This window comes from Lepus europaeus, chromosome 18, assembly GCF_033115175.1.
Source record: "Lepus europaeus isolate LE1 chromosome 18, mLepTim1.pri, whole genome shotgun sequence".
Taxonomy (NCBI): domain Eukaryota; kingdom Metazoa; phylum Chordata; class Mammalia; order Lagomorpha; family Leporidae; genus Lepus; species Lepus europaeus.
In genome coordinates, this window is record NC_084844.1 from 44,413,402 (window position 1) to 44,436,501 (window position 23,100).

General features: G+C 44.5%; 1 protein-coding gene across 2 annotated transcripts in view; it reads left to right on the forward strand.

The window, feature by feature from the left end:
* The first annotated feature begins 3,604 nt into the window (after positions 1-3,604).
* Positions 3,605-23,100, forward strand: part of TAOK1 (TAO kinase 1) — a 155,187-nt gene continuing 135,691 nt past the window's right edge. For both annotated transcript variants that reach the window (XM_062175210.1, XM_062175209.1), the window contains exon 1: positions 3,605-4,271. The gene's annotated coding sequence lies outside the window, so the exon portion shown is untranslated. The remainder of the gene's footprint in view (positions 4,272-23,100) is intronic.

Sequence of the window (23,100 nt, forward strand, 5' to 3'; positions counted from 1 at the left end):
TATCTTTGTTAAATATATATATATAAATCAATGTTACACATTGAGCTATTTACTTAAAAATACTCTGGGGAAGAGCTGCTGTTGTGGCTTAGCATGTTAATCTGCTGTCTGTGACAATGGCATTTCAGATGGGCTCTGGTTCAAGTCCTGGCTGCTCCACTTCCAATCCAAGTCCCTGCTAACGCACCTGGGAAAGCAACAGAAGATGTCCAACTACTTGCACCTATGTGGGAGACCTGGATGAAGCTCCTGGCTTCTGCCTGGCCCAGCCCTGGCTGTTGGGGCCACTTGGGGAAGAAACCAGCAGATGGAAGATCTTTGTCTCTCCTCTCTCTGTAACTCTGCTTTTCAAATAAACAAACAAACAAACAAATAAATAACTCTTAAAAAAATACTTCAGGGAGGGATTGGGCACGTGGCACGGCATTTGAGTTCTACTTGGGACATTTGCATTCCAGGGAGCTTAGCTACTCTGCTTCTGATCCAACTTCCTGCTAATGAACACCGTGGGAGGCAGGAAATGATGGCTCAAATACTTGGGTCTCTGCCACACATGTGGGAGACCATAATTGAGTTATTTGCTTCTGGCTTCAGCCTGGCCTAGCCCTGCTGTTGTGGGCATTTGGTGGGGTGAACCAGCTGATGGAAGACCTCTCTTTGTTTCTGGGTCTGTCTTTCAAATAAAAAAAAAATAAAAAATGTTTAGAAAATAGGTTTGTGGGAGAAGAAGTGAATTAAGGCTGATAAAGTATTGATAATAGTTGAAACTGGGTACATGGAGGTTTATTATTCTATTCTACTCTTTCCATATATATTTGAAAATTTCAATTTAAAAAATACTATGGGAAAGCCTGAATTGTTTTCCACTTTGAAGTGTATGGAATAGCTATAATATTCTTGCTCTAATATTTTTAGGAAAAGAGATCAGGATTAGACGGGCATCTTTTAAGGATGAGTGGAGGAAGAAAGGCACTGCCAGGACCAGAAGGAAGAAGGAAAACAGTTTTATGGTATCGAAAAAGCCAAGGAGGAACACAATTTCAAGACTGCAGTGTCAACTATGTCAAATACTGCAGATGACAGGAGGAAAGGATTAAATGACTCCAATAGACATAGCAATCAAGGTCACTCTTGAACTTGGCAAGATCAATCACAGGGGAGGTGGGGGATACACAGCTTTTTCAGGAGGTTTGGCTGTGAAGGGCAGGAGAGATGAAGATAGAAATCCTTTTGTTTCCCACTCCAAGGAGGTGAGATTGCCATTGGGTGGTGGTTGGTAATAAAGATAAAAAGAGGAATGACTGGCAGAGAGGAAGGACCCTTACTATAAAAGAGAGTATTCAGAACAAGTCATACCTGCATCCCATTGAAGCAAGCAGCTAGATTTTTATCCCAGTTTACTTCCTTAGCTTATTGTAACTTGCAATCATTGTTACAAAGTAAACTTTTATTCATAAAGGTCATACAACATGAGTTCAGCGTTGAGTTAAGGTGCTATCTGCAACTCTAGCAACCAATATGGGCAATGGTTAGAGTCTCTGCTCCTCCACCTAAGACTCAGCTCCTTGCGAAAGCACCTGGGGAAAGCAGCTACATATGGCCCATGTGCTTGGGCTCCTGCCACCCACGTGCGAGATCAGGATGAAGTTCCAGGCTCCTGGCTGCAGCCTGGCCTAGTCCCAGCTCCAGCCGCAGTAGTCCTTTGGGGAGTGAACCAGCAAATGGAAGCTCTTTCTCTCCCTCTTCCTCTTTCGTCTCATGGAAGTCCTGCCTTTCAAATAAATAAATTTTTTTTTTTTTTTAAGCCAAGCACGTTAGATTTACTAGGGCAATATCTGCAGGTGAGATAACAGCACGCACGTACAGAAACCCACGGCGGGGCCGCCATCCCCGCGACACGAGCAGACACCAAAGCAGCAGAGAGTCAGGAAGTGGCATCGGAAAGTTCTCGCCAAAATCCAAGGGCAGCTTTGGTGCTCAGAGATTCAAACAGAAAACTATACAAAACCAATCCATAAATATATATATTATATATATGTATATATATATAAAATTGCAAAATAAAAGCCCAAGAAACTAACCATCCATCTGCACGTCAGTGGCTCAAAACGTGTTAGCATAGAGGCAAAACCGCTCGTGGGGGTGATTCATGATCGGGGCGCCGGCATTTCGATAGCAGGAAGAGTATTTACATGGAACCCCTATCCGAAACCACACAATACTGGGAGAGCTACACAGAGACAATGTATGTACAAGGGAACACAGCAAGGAGTACTCTCGCATGACGATTGTCAAACACAGACACCGCGACCACCCATAGGGTTACAGAACACTGTAAAATCACCTCACACACTTTATTCTATTGTTTATTTATTTATTGTATTTATGATTGTTTTGCTGTTTGAAGAGCCATCGTTAAAAAATTTTACTTAGGAGAGGGAGGAGAAAGACCTCTTCCATCCACTGGCGCATTCCCCCAGTGCCTCCGATGACTGCCCAGCTGAAAGAGCCTAAAGCTGCTGCAGGGCTTCCACGGATCAGGGAAGCAGGAACCAGGACAAATGTGGCCCCAGGACCACCGTTTTTTATGACTGAACTTTAGCCATTTTTTAAAAGAATTATTTATTTATTTGAAAGGCAGATTTACAGAGACAGGGAGATAGTCAGATTTTCCATCTGCTGGTTCACTCCCCAAATGGCCATAACAGTCAGGGCTGAAGCCAGGAGCCTGGAACTCCACAGGGGTCTCCCACGCGGGTGGCAGGGACCAAGGGCTCGGGCCATCTTCCCCAGCCTTCCCAAGCCTGGGATGGAAGTGGAGCAGCCGGGCTCCAATCGCAGGTGGCGGCCGCTCAACCGGCTAGGCCACAACGCTGGCTCCTAAGCACACTTTTCCATTCTTGACTGAATAAGAACCATTGAAGAGGATTTTCCCTCAAAAAAAAATTTTTTTTTCTCACCGAAAAAATGAGATAAGCTCTACTTTCCGTCCTGCATAGAGCCCTTGGGGCCCTTTAGTTTGCTTGCTGCTCTTGTTCCAAAAACTTCTCATCAGTCTACTAAACCCACAAAAGCTTTTGCGACCATCACTAAAATAACGTGAGCTTACTTTACCGCCGTTAAAAAATTAAAAATTACTAAGATATCAAAAACTCAGTTGCATACTGATTATGCTGGCCAATTTACCTCTGAATTCCTCGAAGGGGTCGACCTAAGGTATGCGAATAGGATGCTACACATTTTAAGACAAACTTCTCATTCCCAAGTTTAGCGGGGGACGGATGCTTCGGAGGCGTGAAAAAGGACAAAAGGCGAGCACAGACAAACTCTTTTCTCTCAGATTTGAGAGGTGAGATAAATGCACCTGATGTCCGCGTGGCATAGGGGCTCCGCGAGATGACCGAGGCCGGGCTGGACAGAGGCACGGACACCCGGCGCCCAGGGCGACACCGCCCAGCGCAAGCCTCTGCGCGCTCTCGTGAGGGCGCGCGCGCGCACGTAGTCGTGCCTCGCGCAGGGTCGAGCCTGTCAGGCGGGAAATCTCGCGAGATCGGAGACTGGGATGACTGTCGGGAGGAGGGGAGTGGTGTCGGGGAAGGGGGGGAACCTGGGCAGCGGCCGAGCTCTGTGGCTTCAGGGCTCGGAGAGAGGGAGGGTGGCAAAGAGAGTGAGTCGGTGCCGCCGCCTGCCCGAGGAGAGAGGAGGGGTCCCGCCTGCCCTGCGCACTTCGCGGGCCGAGAGCGTTAGGCACCCGCGAGCCTCTGAGGCCTCCCGGCCCCTGGGGACCCCGCCCCGCAGCCCGCCGGCCGGCCCGCGGCCTCTCTTCCCTTTGTGAGCGCCCCCTTCCCAGGGGTGGTGGTGGTGGCCAAGGACTGCGCGTGGGCCCGCCCGCCAAGGGGCCGCCGCGGGGGACCGAGAGGGCCTCGGCTGTGTGAGGACGGGAGGCGGCCGAGGCCCGGGACGGTTCCCCCGAGGCGGCGGCTGCGGCGGCAGCTCCCGGCACTTCCCCGCGCCATCTTAGCTGAGCCCAAGCTCTGAGGGCGCCTCTTCGACCCCGGTCGTCCCCTCGCCCCCCCCACCCCCTTGCCCCTTGTCGCAGAGCTTGGGCTGGGCGGCTCACTGGGGCTCCGGGGTGGGGGGGGGCGGCGGTCTGTCGCCGGGCCCCCTCCTCCTCCTTCTCCTCTTCACTCCTTGCCCTCCAGCGTAGCGGCCACCGGAGAGCTGCAGGGGGCTGTGCCTGCCTACTCCGCCCCAGACCTGTCGGCGAAAGGGTAAGGGCACCTTTGCTTGGGGAAAAGGAGACATGGAGGGGGGCGGGGAAATTCGGCCCACTCAGGCCTCTTGTGTGGAAGAAGGGATGTGGGGGTGGGGTGGGGGAGGGAGACAAGGAGGGTCTGTGATTCTGTGGGTGGGGTAAAGAAGCTGGTGAGTTGGGCGCCCTCCCCGTTTTGAGGGGCTAGGGCGATTACATTCCTTTTTCCTGAGGGTCACCGGAAGGGGCTGTTTCGAGGAAGGTGTGGCCCTCTGGCCGACTGGGTTGATGTGAACCCCGATTTAAAGGCGCAATGTTCCTTTCTGGTCCCTCTCCTCCCGCTCCTCCTTTGTAGTGTCTGTGGATTCTTGGGAAGGGAGACTGCTCTGGGTAGCCGGCTGGGTGGGTTCCACACCCGCCCACCCCCATCCCCGGAGAGCTCTACTCTTCTTGAAGGGGTGATGGGAGCATTTCTTCCCCCCCTACCCTTCCCCCTTCCCCAGCTCAAGCCTACTGCAATGCTGCAGAAGTCCAAGGCAGTTTCTTCATACTCAGACCCATGTATACACTGAAGGGAGGGGGAGCAGGAGAGGGAAGTAATGGCGCTTCTCTCGGAAAGGTTACTCTTTTTCCTTCGTTTCGATAACAGTACAGTCTATAGTACCTTTCCTGTGCGACCGGTCCCTGGGAGATACAGGCTTCCGTTGTTGTGGGGGGATCTGGCTTCTCGAAGGGACCCCTCTGGTGTTAGAACAGTTGGATGTCTCTCTTGCTCTCTCTTTTTGAGAGATGTATGGATTGACATTTTTTTTGGTGAGCAGATTGGGTTTTCGTTAGGATTCAAATAATTTTGTACTCCTCTTTTTTTTTTTTTTTTTCTTCCTATGAGTTTTGTAGTTCTTGAAGGATTTTTAAGATTATTACATTCGGGCAGTCTATGTGATGGACGTATCCCCCGGGCTGTACGTTTTTAAGGTTAATATTTTGTTATAATTGAAATTGGAATTTTCTGAAAATAATGAGGTTGCAAATCTTTCTGTAGCAATTACTTTTAAGGCAATGAAAAATTACCTAATTATGTTAAGACATATCTGTATTCTGGAAATCAAGTAGTCATTTTTTTCACTAATTTTCTTCAATCATGTTTGTTTTAAAACAAATCATTTGTTTTTCTGTAATACTTGTTGGTTTTGTCCTTAGAGTAGAAATAAATAAAAATGTTAACATTCTGGAAGTGTGTTGCCAAGTGCTGTTTATGAACAAATAATGGTCTTCAAGCTTTGAAATAATCTTGATGTACTGTTGACACATTTTTTTTCTTGAAGTGTTTAGATTTGCAGGTGAAGCTATTCCAAAAGGTTCCATATATGAATATTAAGAGTCAAAAAATTTGTTTCACAAAGTGATGAAATTGACTAAAATATGTATAGATTATGTGATGGGTTTTGCTTTTTTGTTTTTAGTTTTTAAACTTTACTTAGTTTGGTGACTTATTTTTAAATACCTCCAAATGCCATCTGCAATGTTGTCATTAAATGTTGTTCTTGAGAGCTTTCTTGGAGTGTGTGTTGCATTTTGAACCCTATTTTAATACAGAGATTTAAAGATGTTTGTAGTAATGCTAGACACATATTTAGCTTTTATCATCTCGTTTCATGATTGTGATGTAGGAGACGTGTTAAATGTGTTTTATTATTTTGTCCCTTAGAAAATGGAACTCTTTGCCTTATTCTCTTTAGATGTTCATGTCGACTCATTTAACTGAAACAGCGCTATTCATTTGAATATTTCATGCCACACAGCTGCAGTTATGATGTATAGTTTTCTTTTATATGGGAAATTATGCCATAGAACCTAATTCTCGATATTATGGTTTGTTGATAATTAAGGTGTATAGGCTAGCTTGTAAAAATCCAAGTATATTCTCAGTAAAGAGTGCTTTTACTTTTAAAAGATGTGGGAAGAAAGAATTTATTAATAAAAGCTACAAAACTTACAGATGTATATGGGGTATAGGTTAGCTACTTGCTGTGTTTCAGTATGCTAGAACTAAGGGTCCTCTTCAGGAGAACTAAAAAGAAACCCTTTCTGTTTTCTGTAGCTAGTAGGATCTCTGTCTAAAAGTGGTAAAAGTGTGTTCTTGATCCATTAGATAAATTCATTATTGAGGAAAAATGTGCTTGAGGGTTATTTCAGATGACCTCTGATGCCACTGTTAGAGAATACTGAGAGCTATTCGTCTGAGTTGATTCCAGATTAGTATGTCACTTCTTAGGTTTCTAAATAGTTCATCTACAAAATGGCAGTGTACATCACTTCCTGTTCTTTCACAACTGGCTGTTTCTCTGGATTCTCTTTTAATGACTTAATTTTTGGCATTCTGATATCTGATTTGTTAATTTGGTTATAATTCTCATGTTTTATAGATGGGAGAATTTCTAAGAATCAACTGGGTTTAGGGAGACTTTGAATAGTCTAAGATTATCTTGACAGTAACAAAACATTGATTCCAAAGTAAAGAATAGTATCAAACAGATATAAACTCTGAGAGGTTTTAAAGAAATACAGCAGTGTATAAGACCCAAAGTTTGAATAGAAAATAATTACTGTATTTTTAAAGATTTCACATTTAAATTTTACAAAATTATTTTCATTTTTGTTTGAAAGGCAGAGACATAGAGAAAGATCTTCATCTGCTGGTTCATTCTCCCAAGCTGCAACAAGCCAGGGTTGGGCCTGGCTGGAGCCAGGAGCCCACCACTCAATCCGGGTCCCCCACATGGGTAGCAGGGAACCAAGTAGTTGACCCATCATCTGCTACCTCCCAAAGTATGCATTAGTATAAGCTGGAAACAAAAGTGGCCTCAAACCAGGCACTGTGGTACACCAAACACTCACCTCATTGGATTTTTTTTTTTTTTTTAAGATTTATTTATTTATTTGAAAGAGTTACACAGAGAGGAGAGGCAGAGAGAGAGAGAGAGAGGGAGGTCGGTCGGTCGGTCGGTCGGTCGGTCTTCTGTCTGCTGGTTCACTTCCTAATTGGCTGCAATGGCTGGAGCTGTGCTGATCCGAAGCCAGGAGCCAGAACCTTCTTCTGGATCTCCCATGCAGGTGCAGGGGCCCAAGCACTTGGGCCATCTTCTGCTGTTTTCCCAGGCCATAGCAGAGAGCTGGATCAGAAGTAGGGCAGCCGGAACTCAAACCGGCACCCATATGGGATGCTGGCACTGTAGGCAGAGGCTTTACCTGTTATGCCACAGTGCTGGCCCTGGATTTTTATTAATACAGATTTTGGAAGAACTGGGGATCTGCTAATTAACTGAATTTGTGTTAACATAAAGTAACCTTTCTGAATATCAAAGCATATACATATTTGGTCTCATGTTGTAATGCCATTCCATGAAAAGAATGAAACTGATGAGTTATAGCAACCAAAAAGGTTGGATTCTCCTAACTAACCATAAGAGTATAATTTAAGAATTTCCTTGTTGGCATTAAAATTAGCGTTATAGTTAATCTGTTTTTCATATTACTTGTAAGTAAGTTCTCTGTTTTATGTTTGGCTGATTTCTTTCTTTCTTTCTTTCTCTTTCTTTCTCTCTCTCTCTCTCTCTCTCTCTCTCTCTTTCTTTTTTGACAGGCAGAGTGGATAGAGAGAGAGAGAGAGACAGAGAGAAAGGTCTTCCTTTGCCATTGGTTCACCCTCCAATGGCTGTTGTGGCCGGCGCGCTGTGGCCGGCGCACCGCGCTGATCCGATGGCAGGAGCCAGGTGCTTCTCCTGGTCTCCCATGGGGTGCAGGGCCCAAGCACTTGGGCCATCCTCCACTGCACTCCCTGGCCACAGCAGAGAGCTGGCCTGGAAGAGGGGCAACCGGGACAGAATCCGGCGCCCCGACCGGGACTAGAACCTGGTGTGCTGGCGCCGCAAGGTGGAGGATTAGCCTATTGAGCCACTGCACCGGCCGTTTGGCTGATTTGTGTATTAAAGTCGGTTAATTTCTCATTTGTATCTCTTTTTGGTTATCGGGAGTCTCTACTACTAAGCACAGTTAATTGTACTCAGACTAATTTGATCTTTTAGAAATCAGGAACTTTTTTGGTATATATTAAGAGCTGCCATTTAAGTTCAGGATCATATATGAATTAATTGCTTCTAATAAGTGTTTCTGCAGTCAGGTATTACATAAATGAAATTGTTTCATTAAACAGAGTGCCAACATTTGTTCATCTGTTTTTACGTTTCTGTACTTGTTTATGGCAGTGGGGCGGATTTTTTTTTTTTCTTCAAGATTTCCTAGTGTAAAACATAAGTGAGAAGATAATATATATATGTATATGTATATATAATATATATGATTTGTTTAGTTTTTTTTGAAAGGCTGAGTTACAAAGAGAAGGAGAGACAGAGGGAGAGATATCTTCTATCCTTGGTTCACTTCCCATGGCTGCAATGGCCAGGGCTGAGTCAGGCTGAAGCCAGGAGCTTCACCTGGGTCTCCCACTTGGGTGGCAGTGGCCCAGTCCCTTGGGCCATCTTCTGTTGCTTTTCCCAGCCCGTTACCAGGGAGCTGGATCAGAAGTGGAGTGGCCAGGACATTAACTGGCACTCACGTGGTATGCCAAGTGTTGACTTTACCTGCTACCCCCCAATGCTGGTCCTCCAACCTATATTATTTCATTCCATTATTAGGTTAAAGTATTTCAATTTTTAGTGATTAACAATTGATGATTGGTATTATGGCATAGAGGGTAAAATTGCCACCTGTGATGCCTGGCATCCCATATGGATGCCAGTTTGTGTCCCAACTGCTTCACTTCCCATCTTGCTCCCTGCTAATGGCCTGGGAAAAGCAGCAGAAGATTGCCCAAGTGCTTGGGCCCCTGCACCCTACATGGGAGACCCAGATGAAGCTCCTGGCTCCTGATTTCCTCTTGACCCAGCTTCTATCTTCAGGTAGAAGATCTGTGTCTCTCTCTCTCTCTTTCTGATTTCGAAATAAATAAATTCTTAAAAAAATTGATGATTAATTTCATTGAAGAGATCTCATATTGTCTAAAAAATAAACTGAATTAGAAAGTTGTGTGGGGGACTCGGTGGCAGAGAGAGTTAAGTACAGCTTGGAGTGCTGGTTCAAGTCTTGCTTACTCTGCTTTTGATCCAGATTTCTCCTAATGTGCCACTGGGAGCACAGTGGAAGATGGCCCAGGTACATGTACTCCTGCTGCCTGTGTGGGAGACCTATATGGAGTTTATAGCTCCTGGCTGGGCCTGGCCCAGACCTGCCTATAGTAAATAAATCTTTTTTTTTTTTTTTTTTGACAGGCAGAGTGAACAGTGAGAGACAAAGACAGAGAGAAAGAGAGAAAGGTCTTCCTTTTTGCTGTTGGTTTACCCCTCAATGGCCACTGCGGCCAGCGCACCGTGCTGATTCAAAGCCAGGAGCCAGGTGCTTCTCCTGGTCTCCCATGCGGGTGCAGGGCCCAAGCACTTGGGCCATCCTCCACTGCACTCCCTGGCCATAGCAGAGAGCTATGGAAGAGGGGCAACCGGGACAGAATCCGACGCCCCGACCGGGACTAGAACCCGGAGTGCTGGCGCCACAGGCGGAGGATTAGCCTATGGAGCCGCGGGGCTGGCCAGTAAATAAATATTTTAAAGGAAAGTGTGGAGAGACTAGAAACAATTTTTTTTAGTTGAGACGTTTCTGTCATCATGTAGTGACAATTACTTCTTTTTGTAAACAATTTGAGAGGCAAAGAGACAGAAAGGAGGGAGGGAGGGAGACAGCTTTTGCTGATTTTCAATCTAGTTCTCTCACAAAGGTAGCAGAAACCTAATTACTTGAGCCATTGCTACTGCCTCCCAGGATCTGTATAGGAGGACACTGGAGTCAGGAGCAAGAGTGCAGGGTATGAAATCCAAGTACTCTGATATGGAACTTGAGTACCTTAACTGTTAGGTAAATGCCCACCTCTGTTAACAGTTATTTTCTTTTTTAATCTCTTCCATTTGGGCTTGAAGCAGGCTTTTTGTTCTGGTATATAATGTAAGGCTGTATATTCTTAATGACAAAATTAAGTGGTCCATAAAAGGAGAATTTCTCAAAATATAAGTACCTGGCAAGTTAATAAAGTATGTAAGAGTGTAGGTTACTAAGTACTTTGCATAATAGATATACAACCTGGTAAAAATGCCAGTGTCAATTATGTCCTAGGTAGTTGTTTCTACTATTAAAGATTTTTTTTTTTTTTTTTTATTTGAAAGGGAGAGAGAGGCCGGCTCTGTGGTGTAGAGGGCTAAGCCTCCACCTGTGGTGCCAGCATCCCCTGTGGGCATCAGTTCTAGTCTCAGATGCTCTTCTTACAATCTAGCTCTCTTCTGAGGCCTGGGAAAGCAGAAGATGGCCCAAGAACTTGGGCCCCTGCACCCCTCTGGGAGACCTGGAGGGAGCTCCTGGCTTCAGGTCGACCCAGCTGCGGCTGTTGCAGCCATTTGGGGAGTGAACCAGTAGATGGAAGACCTTTGTTTCTCCCTCTCTCTGTAACTCTACCTCTCAAATAAATAAATAAAATCTTTTTTAAAAAAGAGAGAGAGAGAAAGGCAGAGAGAGAAAAAGATCTTCATCTGTTGGTTCACTCCTCAAATGGCCACATGGGCCAGAGCTGAGCCAAGCTGAAGCCAGGAGCCTGGAACTCTACTTGGGTCTCCCGTGTGTGTAGCAGATGCCCAAGCACTTGAGCTATCATGCACAGTTTTCCCAGACACATTAGCAGGGAGCTGGGTTGGAAGTGGACAGCTGGGACTGGAACCACTTCTCATATGGGATGCTTGCTTCAGAGGTGGCGGCTTAACCTGCTGTGCTACAAAACTGGTTCGTAATTTTTCCTTTTGATAAATTATTTGATTAAATATTTTATACAGTTTAGGAGTAGCAAATTACTTAAATATTTAGAATGACATGCAAGGTTTAGTTTCTGAGAAAAAATTACCAAATAATGGAATAAAGCTTTCTAATTTGCAGCCACCAATAATAATAATTGGTACTTAGTATAATGCTACTACTAATATTATTATTACTATTTATGAGAGAAAAATTTCATCCACTGGTCTACTCCTCAAATGCCCACAGTGGTGCCCACAATGGCTGAGAAGGGGGTTGGGCTGAGACTGGACCAGGGCCAGGGCTAGAGCCAGGAACTAAGAACCAGGAATGTATCCAGGTATCTCATGTGGGTGGTAGGGACCCAACTACTGAAGCCATTGCCTGCTGCCTCCTAGGGTGTGCATCAGCAGGAAGCTGGAATCTGGAGCAGAGCCAGAACTCAAGTCTAGTCACTCTGATAGATGACAAAGGGATCCCAATTGGTAGCTAAACCACCAGGCCAGACGTCTGCCTTTTCCATATATATATATATATATATGGAACACCAAATGATGGGGAGCAGGGAAAGATTACATTGGCTGGTTTATTCTCCCATTGTCCAAAACAGCTGAGGCTGGATTGGGCCAAAGCCAGGAGCCAGCTGGGTCTCCCACATGGGTGGCAAGAACCCAAGTATTTGGGTCCTCACCTGCTGCCTGCCAGGTGTATTAGCAGGAAGCTGCATTGGAAGTGAATGCGGACTCAATCCCATGTACTCAGATGTGGGATGTTGGTATTCCAAGTGGCTAACTCACTGTACCATAATGCCTGACTACCAATATATCATAAAAGAAAGAGAGATTTATTTATTTGAAATGCAGAGTGACAGAGAGTGAGTGAGCAAGAGAGCTCTTCCATCTACTAGTTCACTCTTCACATCACTGTGGAGACAGGGAACAGGCAGATGTTTGGCCTAGTGGTTTAACTGCCAGTTGGGATCCCTTTGTTCCCTATCAGAGCTAGGCCAGGCTGAAGCTAGGAGGCAGGGAATCCATCCAGGTCTCTGTGTGGATGACAGAAACTCAAGTACTTGAGCCATCATTTGCTGCTTCCCAGGAGTATTAGCAGAGAGCTGGATCAGAAGTAGAGCAGCTGGTACTCCAACTGGTGCTCTGATATGGGATCTGGGTATTCCAAGTGGCAGCCTAACCCACTGCATCACAATGTCCACCTCTCTCTTTCTCTCTCTCTCTCTCTGTCTGTCTGTCTGTCTCTGTCTATATATATATATATATATATATATATATATATATTTACTTATTTATAAAGATTTATTTATTTGAAAGGCAGAGTTACAGAGAGGGGGATATGTAGAGAGATCTTCCATCCTCTGGTTGACTCCACAGGTGGCTTAATGGCCAGGGCTGGGCCAGGCTGAAGCCAGGAGTCAGGAACTTCATCTGGGTCTCTCATATGTGTGGCAGTGGCCCAAACACTTGTACCATCTTCCATTGCTTTTCCCAGGCCATTAACAGAGAGCTAGATCAGAAATGGGGCAGCTGGGACTCAAACTGTTGCCCATATGGGATGCTAGCATCATGATGATGGCTTATATACCACAACACTGGCCCCTTCCTAATGTATCTTTAATTTTTTAGTTGTGCAACTTATCTAATTTAAAATATATTTATTTATTTGAAAGAGTTAAACAGAGAGAGGGAGAGACAGATCTTCCTTCCTCTGGTTCACTCCCCAAATGGCTGCAACAACTGGGCTTTGCTGGGCCAGAGCCAGGAGCCAAGAGCATCTTCTGGGTCTCCCACATTGATGCAGGGGCCAAGGGCTTGGGCTGTGCACCATTGCTTTCCTAGGCACATTAGCAGAGAGCTGGATTGGAAGTGGAGCAGCTGGGACTCGAACTGGCACCCATATGGGTTGCTGGAGCTGCAGGCCATGACTTTAACCTGTATGCCATAGCACTGGCCCCAATTTACCTAATTTTTAAGCCTCAACTTTTCTTTAAATAACTATAACTAGGTTATTAGATTTAAATGTGAGGGTACCTCGAGAAATTTGTGGAAAATGGAATTAAAAGATATATTTATTTAGGTGCAAACGTTTTTGAAATTCATGTGTAGTTTCTTCATAGTAACACTTTAAATGAACTGTGGAAGCTCCTTGCTGGAATAATCCTTAGTCTTATTGCCTGACATGTAGTAAGCACTCAGTAAGTTGTTGGCCTTCACATACTAGCTGCTTAATAAATGTTTATAAATGGATACAGATCCTCCGCCTTGCGGCGCCGGCACACCGGGTTCTAGTCCCGGTCGGGGCACCGATCCTGTCCCGGTTGCCCCTCTTCCAGGCCAGCTCTCTGCTGTGGCCAGGGAGTGCAGTGGAGGATGGCCCAAGTGCTTGGGCTCTGCACCCCATGGGAGACCAGGATAAGCACCTGGCTCCTGCCATCGGAACAGCGCGGTGCGCCGGCCGCAGCGCGCTACCGCGGCGGCCATTGGAGGGTGAACCAACGGCAAAAGGAAGACCTTTCTCTCTGTCTCTCTCTCTCACTGTCCACTCTGCCTGTCAAAAAAAAAAAAAAAAAATAAATGGATACAGAGAATCTAATATTTAATAATGAATTACATTATATAATTTTGAGTTGAAGTTGAATTTACACTTTTACAAGTCTGACATACTTTTCAGAGACATGGTTAGGATTTTAGGATAGTTAACTTGCTGGTTACTATGTATTACCTGATACTAATATGAATTTTTAGTCTCTTAGAGGTTTTCTTCTTCCTTTCTGTATATAAGGCCTGTTGTAGGAATGAAATTTCCATTTCCTTTGGTACTTCATTTTTTTTTTTTTTCTTTTTCTTTTTTTGACAGGCAGAGTGGACAGTGAGAGAGAGAGACAGAGAGAAAGGTCTTCCTTTTGCTGTTGGTTCATCCTCCAATGGCCGCTGCGGCCGGCGCACCGCGCTGTTCCGATGGCAGGAGCCAGGTGCTTCTCCTGGTCTCCCATGGGGTGCAGGGCCCAAGCACTTGGGCCATCCTCCACTGCACTCCCTGGCCACAGCAGAGAGCTGGCCTGGAAGAGGGGCAACCGGGACAGAATACGGTGCCCCGACCGGGACTAGAACCTGGTGTGCCGGCGCCTCAAGGTGGAAGATTAGCCTATTGAGCCACGGCGCTGGCCCATTCATTTGTTCATTTAAGAAAAATTTGATATCACACGTCTACCTCTTGAAACTCTTTTCACTGCCCCTGGCTTTGAAGGTATCCAAAGTACTCATGTTCTTGTAAGCCTTTTAATTCGTTTCATTTGTAGACATGCATTCGTTTTTTTTTTTGAGATTTATTTATTCATTTGAAAGGCAAAGTTAGAAAGAGACAGAGGCAGAGATAGAGGTCCTCTCTCTGCCGTGCTGGTTCACTCCCCAAATTGCCGCAACAGCCAGAGCTGGGTCGATCTAAAACCAGGAGCCTGGATCTTCTTCCAGGTCTCCCATGCGGGTGCAGGGGCCCAAGGACTTGGGCCATCTTCTACTGCTTTCCCAGGCTATCAAGAGATGCTGGATGGGAAGTGGAGCAGCAGATCAGTGCCCATATGGGATGCTGGCACTGCAGGTTGTGGCTTTACATGCTGTGCCGTAGTGCTGACCCTGACACGTGTTCATCTTAAAAGTGCTTTTTGTTCCAAAGTGTATTAATTCACAAAACTTTGCTTATTATGTGCCACTAAGATACTGTCCCTGCTGTGGAAGAATTAATTCTGCCTTCTTAATTCTTCCACCTCCTGAATAGGTAGATATTCATAGGAAAGAAGGAGCTTCCTTATGATTGTAAATTCTTCTAAGCCAGTGCTTTCAGTGACTTGTGAATTCAATTTCATGAGTCACAATACCAGTTAAATAATAGGAGATGTCTGAATGAGGTACATAAGTAAATGGAAAGCATTATTTTGGAAACTTGTTTGCTATATTTTTATGTATTCCAGGTACCTAGTTAACTTTTTATGGAAATTCTGTTTCTGCCTTATCCCTTTACTTCTGATCTCATGTTTCTGAAGTATGCTGCTTTTTGTTTTTTCCTTTTACCTTCAGTAGCTCAGCCTTCACTTTTTCCTGAATCCTGTCTCTAGTCCATTTGGTAGTTTGATTGGAGTTATTTACCTTTCCTAGCCTTGACGCTTAGAAGATCCTAAGCATTTTGTCTAAAAGAATCCTGGGCAGAGGACCAACAATTTTGGGAATGATGATGACTTCTGAGACTTTTTATTGGGGAACATGTGTTTTCATATACCAAGTGTCACACCTTATGTGTGAGTATACTTTTCATGAATTACAGAACTTTTTTTTTTTTTTAGATTTTATTTATGGGGCCGGCGGGTTAATGCCCTGGCCTGAAGCACCGGCATCCCATATGGGTGCCGGTTCGAGACCCAGCTGCTCCACTTCTCATCCAGCTCTCTGCTATGGCCTGGGAAAGCAGCAGAAGATGGCCCAAGTCCTTGGGTCCCTGCACCCATGTGGGAGACCCAGAAGAAGCTCCTGGCTCCTGGCTTTGGATCTGCGCAGCTCCGGCTGTTGCGGTCAACTGGAGAGTGAACCATTGGATGGAAGACCTCTCTCTCTCTCTCTCTCTCTACCTCTCCTCTCTATGTAACTCTGACTTTCAAATAAATAAATTAAATCTTTTAAAAAAGATTTTATTTATTTGAGAAGTAGAGTTATTTATCTATTTGAAAGGCAGAGTTACAGAGAGAGGGGGGGACAGAGAGAAATATCTTCTGTCCACTGGTTCACTTCCCGAATGGCTGCAACAGCTGGTGCTGGGCCAGGTTGAAGCCAGAAGGCAAGAGCTTCATTTGGGTCTTCCATGTGGGTGCAGGGGCCCAAGTACCTAGTCCACCCTCTGCTGCTTTCCCAGGCACATTAGCAAGGAGCTATATCAGAAGTGGAGCAACTGCCACACAAACTGGCCCCTACATGTGATGCCGGCCTCTCAGGCAATGTCTTTACCCACTATGCCACAAGGCCTGCTCCTATGTTTTTTTTGTTTGTTTGTTTGTTTAGGTTTACTTATTTATTTGAAAGGCAAAGTTACAGACAGGGAGAGACAGAATCTTCCATCCACTGGTTCATTCCCCAAATGGCCATAATGATTGAGGCTGGTCCATACTGAAGCCAGGAGCCTGGAACTCCCTCTGGGTTTCCCAGATGGGTAGCAGGGGCCTAAGCCCTTAGGCCATCTTCTGCTGCTTTCTCAGGCAAATTAGCAGGAAACTGGATAAGTGGAACATGACTTGAACTGGCACTTATATGGGATGCTAGTGTAGCAGGCAGTGGCTTAACCCAGTGCGCCACAATACTGACCCCTGGCTAGTGTTTATTACATATTGTTTAATCTCATGCTTTGTAAGTTGTAGATGATGATCTTGATTATTTTTTTTTAAAGATTTATTTATTTGAAAGGCAGAGACATGGAGAGATGGAGAGAGACAGAGGGCGAGATCTTCCATCCACTGGTTCGTTCCCCAAATGGCCACCACACTTGGAGCTGGGTCAGGTCAAAGCCAGGAGCCAGGAGCCTCCTCCAAGTCTCCCACATGGGTGTAGAAGCCCAAGTACTTGACCATCCTTTGCTGCTTTGCAGGTGCATCAGCAGGGAGCTGGATTGGAAGTGAAGCAGCTAGGACTCAAACCAGCACCCACATGGGATGCTGACACTGCAGGTAGAGGGTTAATCTATGCTACAATGCTGACCTGAACCTGATGTTTTTATAAGGTTGTCACATAGTAGGAATACCATATTTCAGTTGTTTTGTTTTTTAGAATTCAGATGTTCGTTCTTTCTTTCTTTCTTTCTTTCTTTCTTTCTTTCTTTCTTTCTTTCTTTCTTTCTTTCTTTTATTTTTTTGACATAGTGGACAGTGAGAGAGAGACACAGAGAGAAAGGTCTTCCTCTTTGCCCTTGGTTCACCCTCCAATGGCCGCCGCAGTAGTCGCGCTGCAGCCGGCGCACTACGCTGATCCGAAGGCAGGAGCCAGGTGCTTCTCCTGGTCTCCCATGGGGTGCAGAGCCCAAGCACTTGGGCCATCCTCCACTGCACTCCCTGGCCACAGCAGAGAGCTGGCCTGGAAGAGGGGCAACCGGGACAGGATCGGTGCCCCGACCGGGACTAGAACCCGGTGTGCCGGCGTCGCAAGGTGGAGGATTAGCCTATTGAGCTGCGGCGCCGGCCTAGAATTCAGATGTTCTGAGTCCCAGAGGGGCAATAAAATATGCCTACTTTTAGATTCTTTATTTTGCCATATCATTGTTAGTGCCAGTTTTTCCATTTTTTCTATTTTATTTTCACAAACATTTTCCATTTATTTTCTCTAGAAAATAAATAATTTGAAAAAGACATAATTAAGAGACCTTTTTATGTTCAGTTTATGTAGTGAGAAAGTATTTTTGTGTTTTATATATGAATGTTCACTTCTATAAAATACTACTCTAAAGCTTTAAAAGGAATGTAGGAAAAGAAAAGATGTGAAATTCTACTTTGAGAACAAATGCCCTGTCATAGAGAAACTTGATTGTTAGCAATAGGAAATGCAGAGTTAAAATATTTCTTTGTTTACATATCATTTTCAACCAGTTGTACTTATTATTGTATAATAAACTTTTTGGACATAGCTTCTACATTAAAGAATAACGTTTTAGGGGAAAGTAAAAATATTGATATATGTGTTATGTTTTTGTTATATGTATCAGATAATTTGACATGTTAAAATAACTTCACAAGGCCGGCGCCGTGGCTCAACAGGCTAATCCTCCGCCTTGCGGCGCCGGCATACCTGGTTCTAGTCCCGGTCGGGGCACCGATCCTGTCCCGGTTGCCCCTCTTCCAGGCCAGCTCTCTGCTGTGGCCCAGGAGTGCAGTGGAGGATGGCCCAAGTGCTTGGGCCCTGCACCCCATGGGAGACCAGGATAAGCACCTGGCTCCTGCCATCAGATCAGCGCGGTGGCCATTGGAGGGTGAACCAACGGCAAAGGAAGACCTTTCTCTCTGTCTCTCTCTCACTGTCCACTCTGCCTGTCAAAAAATTAAAAAAAAAAAAAAAAAAAAAACTTCACAAGAGTTTATTGCTGTGATAAAATATGTTAAATGAAACCCGTGAATAATGGAGTATTTCTATAAGTGGAGTTTTTCTTCCTTTGATTGAATACATATGAAGTAGATGCTGTTTATTTAATAATCAGCCAAATAATGGTACTTTTTTCCATTTAATAGTTTAATATTGGCATTAGATTAGATTTTGTGCTTATATACAGGGGCAAGTATGATTTATGAAACTTTTTTTTTTTTTTTATCAGCATGAATAGACCTGGTTGGAGTTTGTATACTTTAAGTACCTTAAATAGAAATCCAAGAACTTGAGGCTGGGTAATCCTTGCAGGAGGTTAATCCTCCACCTGTGGTGCCAGCATCCCATATGGGCACTGTTTCTCGTCCCAGCTGCTCCTCTTCCAGTCTAGCTCTCTACTGTGGCCTGGGAAAGCAGTACAAGATGGCCCAAGTCCTTAGGCCCCTGCACCCACGAGACCTGGAAGAAACTGGCTTTTGATTGGCGCAGCTCTGGCTGTTGTGGCCATTTGGGGAGTGAACCAGCGGAAGGAAGACCTTTCTCTTTCTCTCCCTCTCACTGTCTGTAACTCTCTCTCTCAAATAAACAAATACATCTTTAAAAAAATAAAATTTAAAAAGAAAAAAAGTCAAGGAACTTTACTTTTATTACATTTGAAATGCCTATTTTCAAAATATAGGTAATGTGTTTTTCTTTAAATACTTTACTTTGTTAGAGAATTAGTTTCCCAAGATATTATACTATCTATTCTAAACAGCTAGTTTTTTTTTTTTTGTTAAAGATTTATTTATTTTATTTGAAAAGAGAGAGAGAGAGATCTTCCATCTTGTGGTTCATTCCCAAAATGGCTGAAAAAGCCAGAGTCGGGCCAATCCGAAGCCAGGAGCTTCTTCTGGGTCTCCCACTTTGGTGCACTGCCTTCCCAGGCATACCGGCAGGGAGTTGGATTGGAAATGGAGCAGCCTAAACTTGAACCAGGACCCATATGGAATGCTTGGCACCACAGGTGACAGCTTTATTCACTATGTCAGTGTTCCGGCCCCACCTAAACAACTAGGTTTTTTAAAAAACATCTGGTTAATTTAGTTGTATATGAGAGTACTTCATACTGTTTGTGGAAGAATGGATTTAAAAGTCAAGATAATTTTTGTGCAAAACTATTTTGAAATCCATGATTTTTTTTTTTTAAGATGTATTTGTTTGTTTCAAAGGCAGAGTTACAGAGAGGCAGAGGCAGAGAGAGAGAGAGGAAGAGAGAGAGAGAGGTCTTTATCCATTGGTTCACTCCCCAGATGGCCGCTTGGCCGGTGCTGCGCTGATCTGAAGCCAGGAGCCAGGAGCTTCTTTCTGGTCTCCCACATGGGTGCAGGGGCTCAAACACTTGGGCCATCTTCTACTTCTTTCCCAGGCCATAGCAGAGAGCTGGATCAGAAGTGGAGCAGCCGGGACGTGAACTGGTGCCCATAAGGGATGCCAGAACTACAGGCAGTGGCTTTACCTGCTATGCCACAGTGCTGGCCCCTGATGTGTTTTTTGTTACAGATTTTCGATTAACTTAAATAAAAAGCTAATTGGAAGTCAAAGAATAGCTAGAGAGAGAGCTTTCATCTGCTGGTTTATTCCCCAGATACCCAGAAATCTTAACTGCTAGGCCAAATGTTTGCCCCTCAGTGAACTTTTTGAAGAGCAAACATTTTTTTTTTTTTTTGGACAGGTAGAGTTATAGACAATGAGAGAGAGAGAGAAAGGTCTTCCTTCCATTGGTTCACCCCCCAAATGGCTGCTACAGCTGGCACTGCGCCGATCCGAAGCCAGGAGCCAGGTGCTTCTTCCTGGTCTCCCATGTGGGTGCAGGGGCCCAAGCTCCTCCGCCATCCTGCACTGCCCTCCCAGGCCACAGCAGAGAGCTGGACTGGAAGAGGAGCAACTGAGACTAGAACCTGGCGCCCATAAGGGATGCCGGCGCTGCAGGCGGAGGATTAACCAAGTGAGCCACGGCGTTGGCCCCTGAAGAGCAAACATTTAAAATGTTTTATTACTGTATTTTTAATGTTTATTTATTTTCACCTACTTGAAAGGTAGAGTGATGGGGGGGGGGGGTGGAGAGAGAATCAATCTTCTATTTACTAGTTTATTTCCTAAATGTCTGCAACAGCCAGAGCTGGGCCAGGCCGAAGACAGTAGCCTAGAATTCCATCTGGATCTCCCACATGGGTGGCAGGGTCTCAGACATTGGAGCCATCATCTGCTGCCTCCCAGGATCCATTAGTAAGAAACTGGATTGGAAGCTGAAGTGCCAGGACTCCAACTGGGCATCCAGTATGGGATACATGTGTCTGATACAGGTTGCGTGTGTTGGAAGCAGTGCTAGCCCCTTAACAACTGCCTTTGAGGTGATAAATCTAGTCATTAACAATTAATGGTTCTATTGTTGAGGTGTGAAATGTTTGTGAAAATAAGTAACTGATATAAAATTTGTCCAACTTTTTTTTTATACCACCATTCTCTGTTTTAATATAATTTTCGTATATGGAAATTCAATGAAATGGTATCCTAGATTTTTTTTTTAAGATTTATTTTGTTTATTTGAAAGGCAAAGTTACAAAGAGAGAGCTTCCCAAATGGCCACAGTGACCAGGGCTGGGCCAGACCAAAGCCAGGAGACAGGAGTGTCTTAGGATCTCCCACGTGGGTGCAGGGGCCTAAACACTTGGGCCATCCTTAGCCGCTTTCCCAGACACATTAGCAGGGAGCTGGTTCAGAAGTGGAGCAGCTGGGACTCTAACCTGTGCCCTTATGGTATGCCTGGGTTGGAGGCCCAAGCTTTAACCCACTTTTGCCACAGCATTAGCCCTGTGTCCCTGGTTTTAGTACTTAACTATTTTACTGTATTTTATTTGGTGGCACTGTGGTATGAGACTGAACATTTCTTGAAAAGTGTTCTTTTTAAAATCCTTTTCAAGTACAGTCATTAGTCCAGTTTATTTACACTAAAAGTGGAAATCGATTTAAATTTAATATGTTTTTGAGATACATAGTTATAATTTGTGATTTGGTGGTATGTCTTATGACATCAAATCAAAATAGTGGTTGATGGAATTTGAATTTAAAGTTTTGGGGCTGGTGGGTTTTTGGTACTGTGGTTTGAGACACTGCTTGGGACACTTGAATCTAACAACAGAATACCTGGGTTTGAATCCCCAGTCAGCTTCTGACTCTGGCTTCCTGTTGATGCACACATGATGACTCAAATTCTTGGGCTCCTGCCACCCACATTGGAGACCCAGATGGAGTTCTAGGCTCTGGCTTCAGTCTAGTGTGAACCAGGAGTGAACCAGGGGATGGAAGAGTGTGCGCGCGCTCTCCCTCTCTCTCTCTCTCTCTCTTTTTCCTTCCCTTTAAAAAAAAAAAAAAAAAAAAGGTAAGGAAAAGGGATGGACCAAATATATATCTATATATATAAAAGGGATATATATATATATATGTGTGTATATATATATATATATACACGATGGAGCAAATATATATAAAAAGGCTACCAGTTTGGGGACAGGTATATGGTGCAATGGTTAAGATGCTGCTTGGAATAACAGCAGCCCCATATCATAGTGCCTGGATTAGAGTCCAGTTCTGCTTCCAGCTAATGTGTGCTCTAGGTGGCAGCAGGTGATCATCTAAGTGCTGATCTATGGGTCTCTGCCATCCACATAGGATACTAGGCTTGTCTCCTGATTTCAGCCTAGTCCAGCCCCCTGCTGTCACAGGCATTTGACAAATGAATGAGCCAGTGAATGGAAGATCTCTGTCTCTGTTTCCCTTTTTTTCTGCCTTTAAAATAAATTTTAAAAATATAAACAAAAATTTAAAAGTCATCAGTTTAGTAAATTAGGTAGCTTTTGTATCAAAATAAAATTCAGCAGTCATACACGTTATTTATTGTATGTTTTGAGCATTGCATTCTAAACCGGGGATGGTGAACCTTTTTTCTACAAAGGGCCATTTGGATATTTATAGCATTTGTGGGTCATAAAGAATTATCAACTTGAAAAAGAGCCTGCTAGGAACTGCATTGTAGCATACTGAGTAAAACCACAGCCTGTGACACTGGCATCTCATATGGGCACTGGTTCATGTCCTGGCTGCTCCACTTCCAATCCAGCAGTATGTGCTAGTGACTGGGTACAATAATGGAACATGGGTTAAGTGGTTCCCTGCCACCCACGTGGGAGGCCTGGATGAAGCTCCTGGCTTCTGGTTTTGGCCTGGCCCAGCCCTGGCCATTGCCAGCCATCTAGGGAGCGAACCAGTGGATGGAAAATCTCTCTTTAACTCTGTCTTTCCCTTCCTCTCTCTAACTGATTGACTTACTGCATTTCGAATCCCCCTGTGATTGCCATGGCAGGGCTAGACCAAATGATTTCACAGTCTTTTATGGCTTGCAGGCCTGACATTCCCTACTCCCGTCTAAACTGTTGCTCAAAACAAGATATAGAACATTTCTAGTATCTCTTACAGATAGAGATAATTCTTGAAGGGCCATTTTTATAGTACTTCTTGTTGATGTGAAAGTCATATAAAAATAAGAGTGTGATGTGAATAGATTAGTGTCTTAAAAAGATTCCACTGGAGGTATTACAGAGAATAGATGGGCAGAAATTATTTATAGGGAAATTGATTAGGATACTATTAGAGCAATCTGATTAAGGAGTATACTTGACATGATGTATTTGAGAAATATTTGGGTAAAAACAATTAATGGCATTTCAGGCTAACTCAAGCTAAGCAAAAGGATATATTGAGGATAATTTTATTTTGCAAGGCTACAAGGGAGAGATAATAATT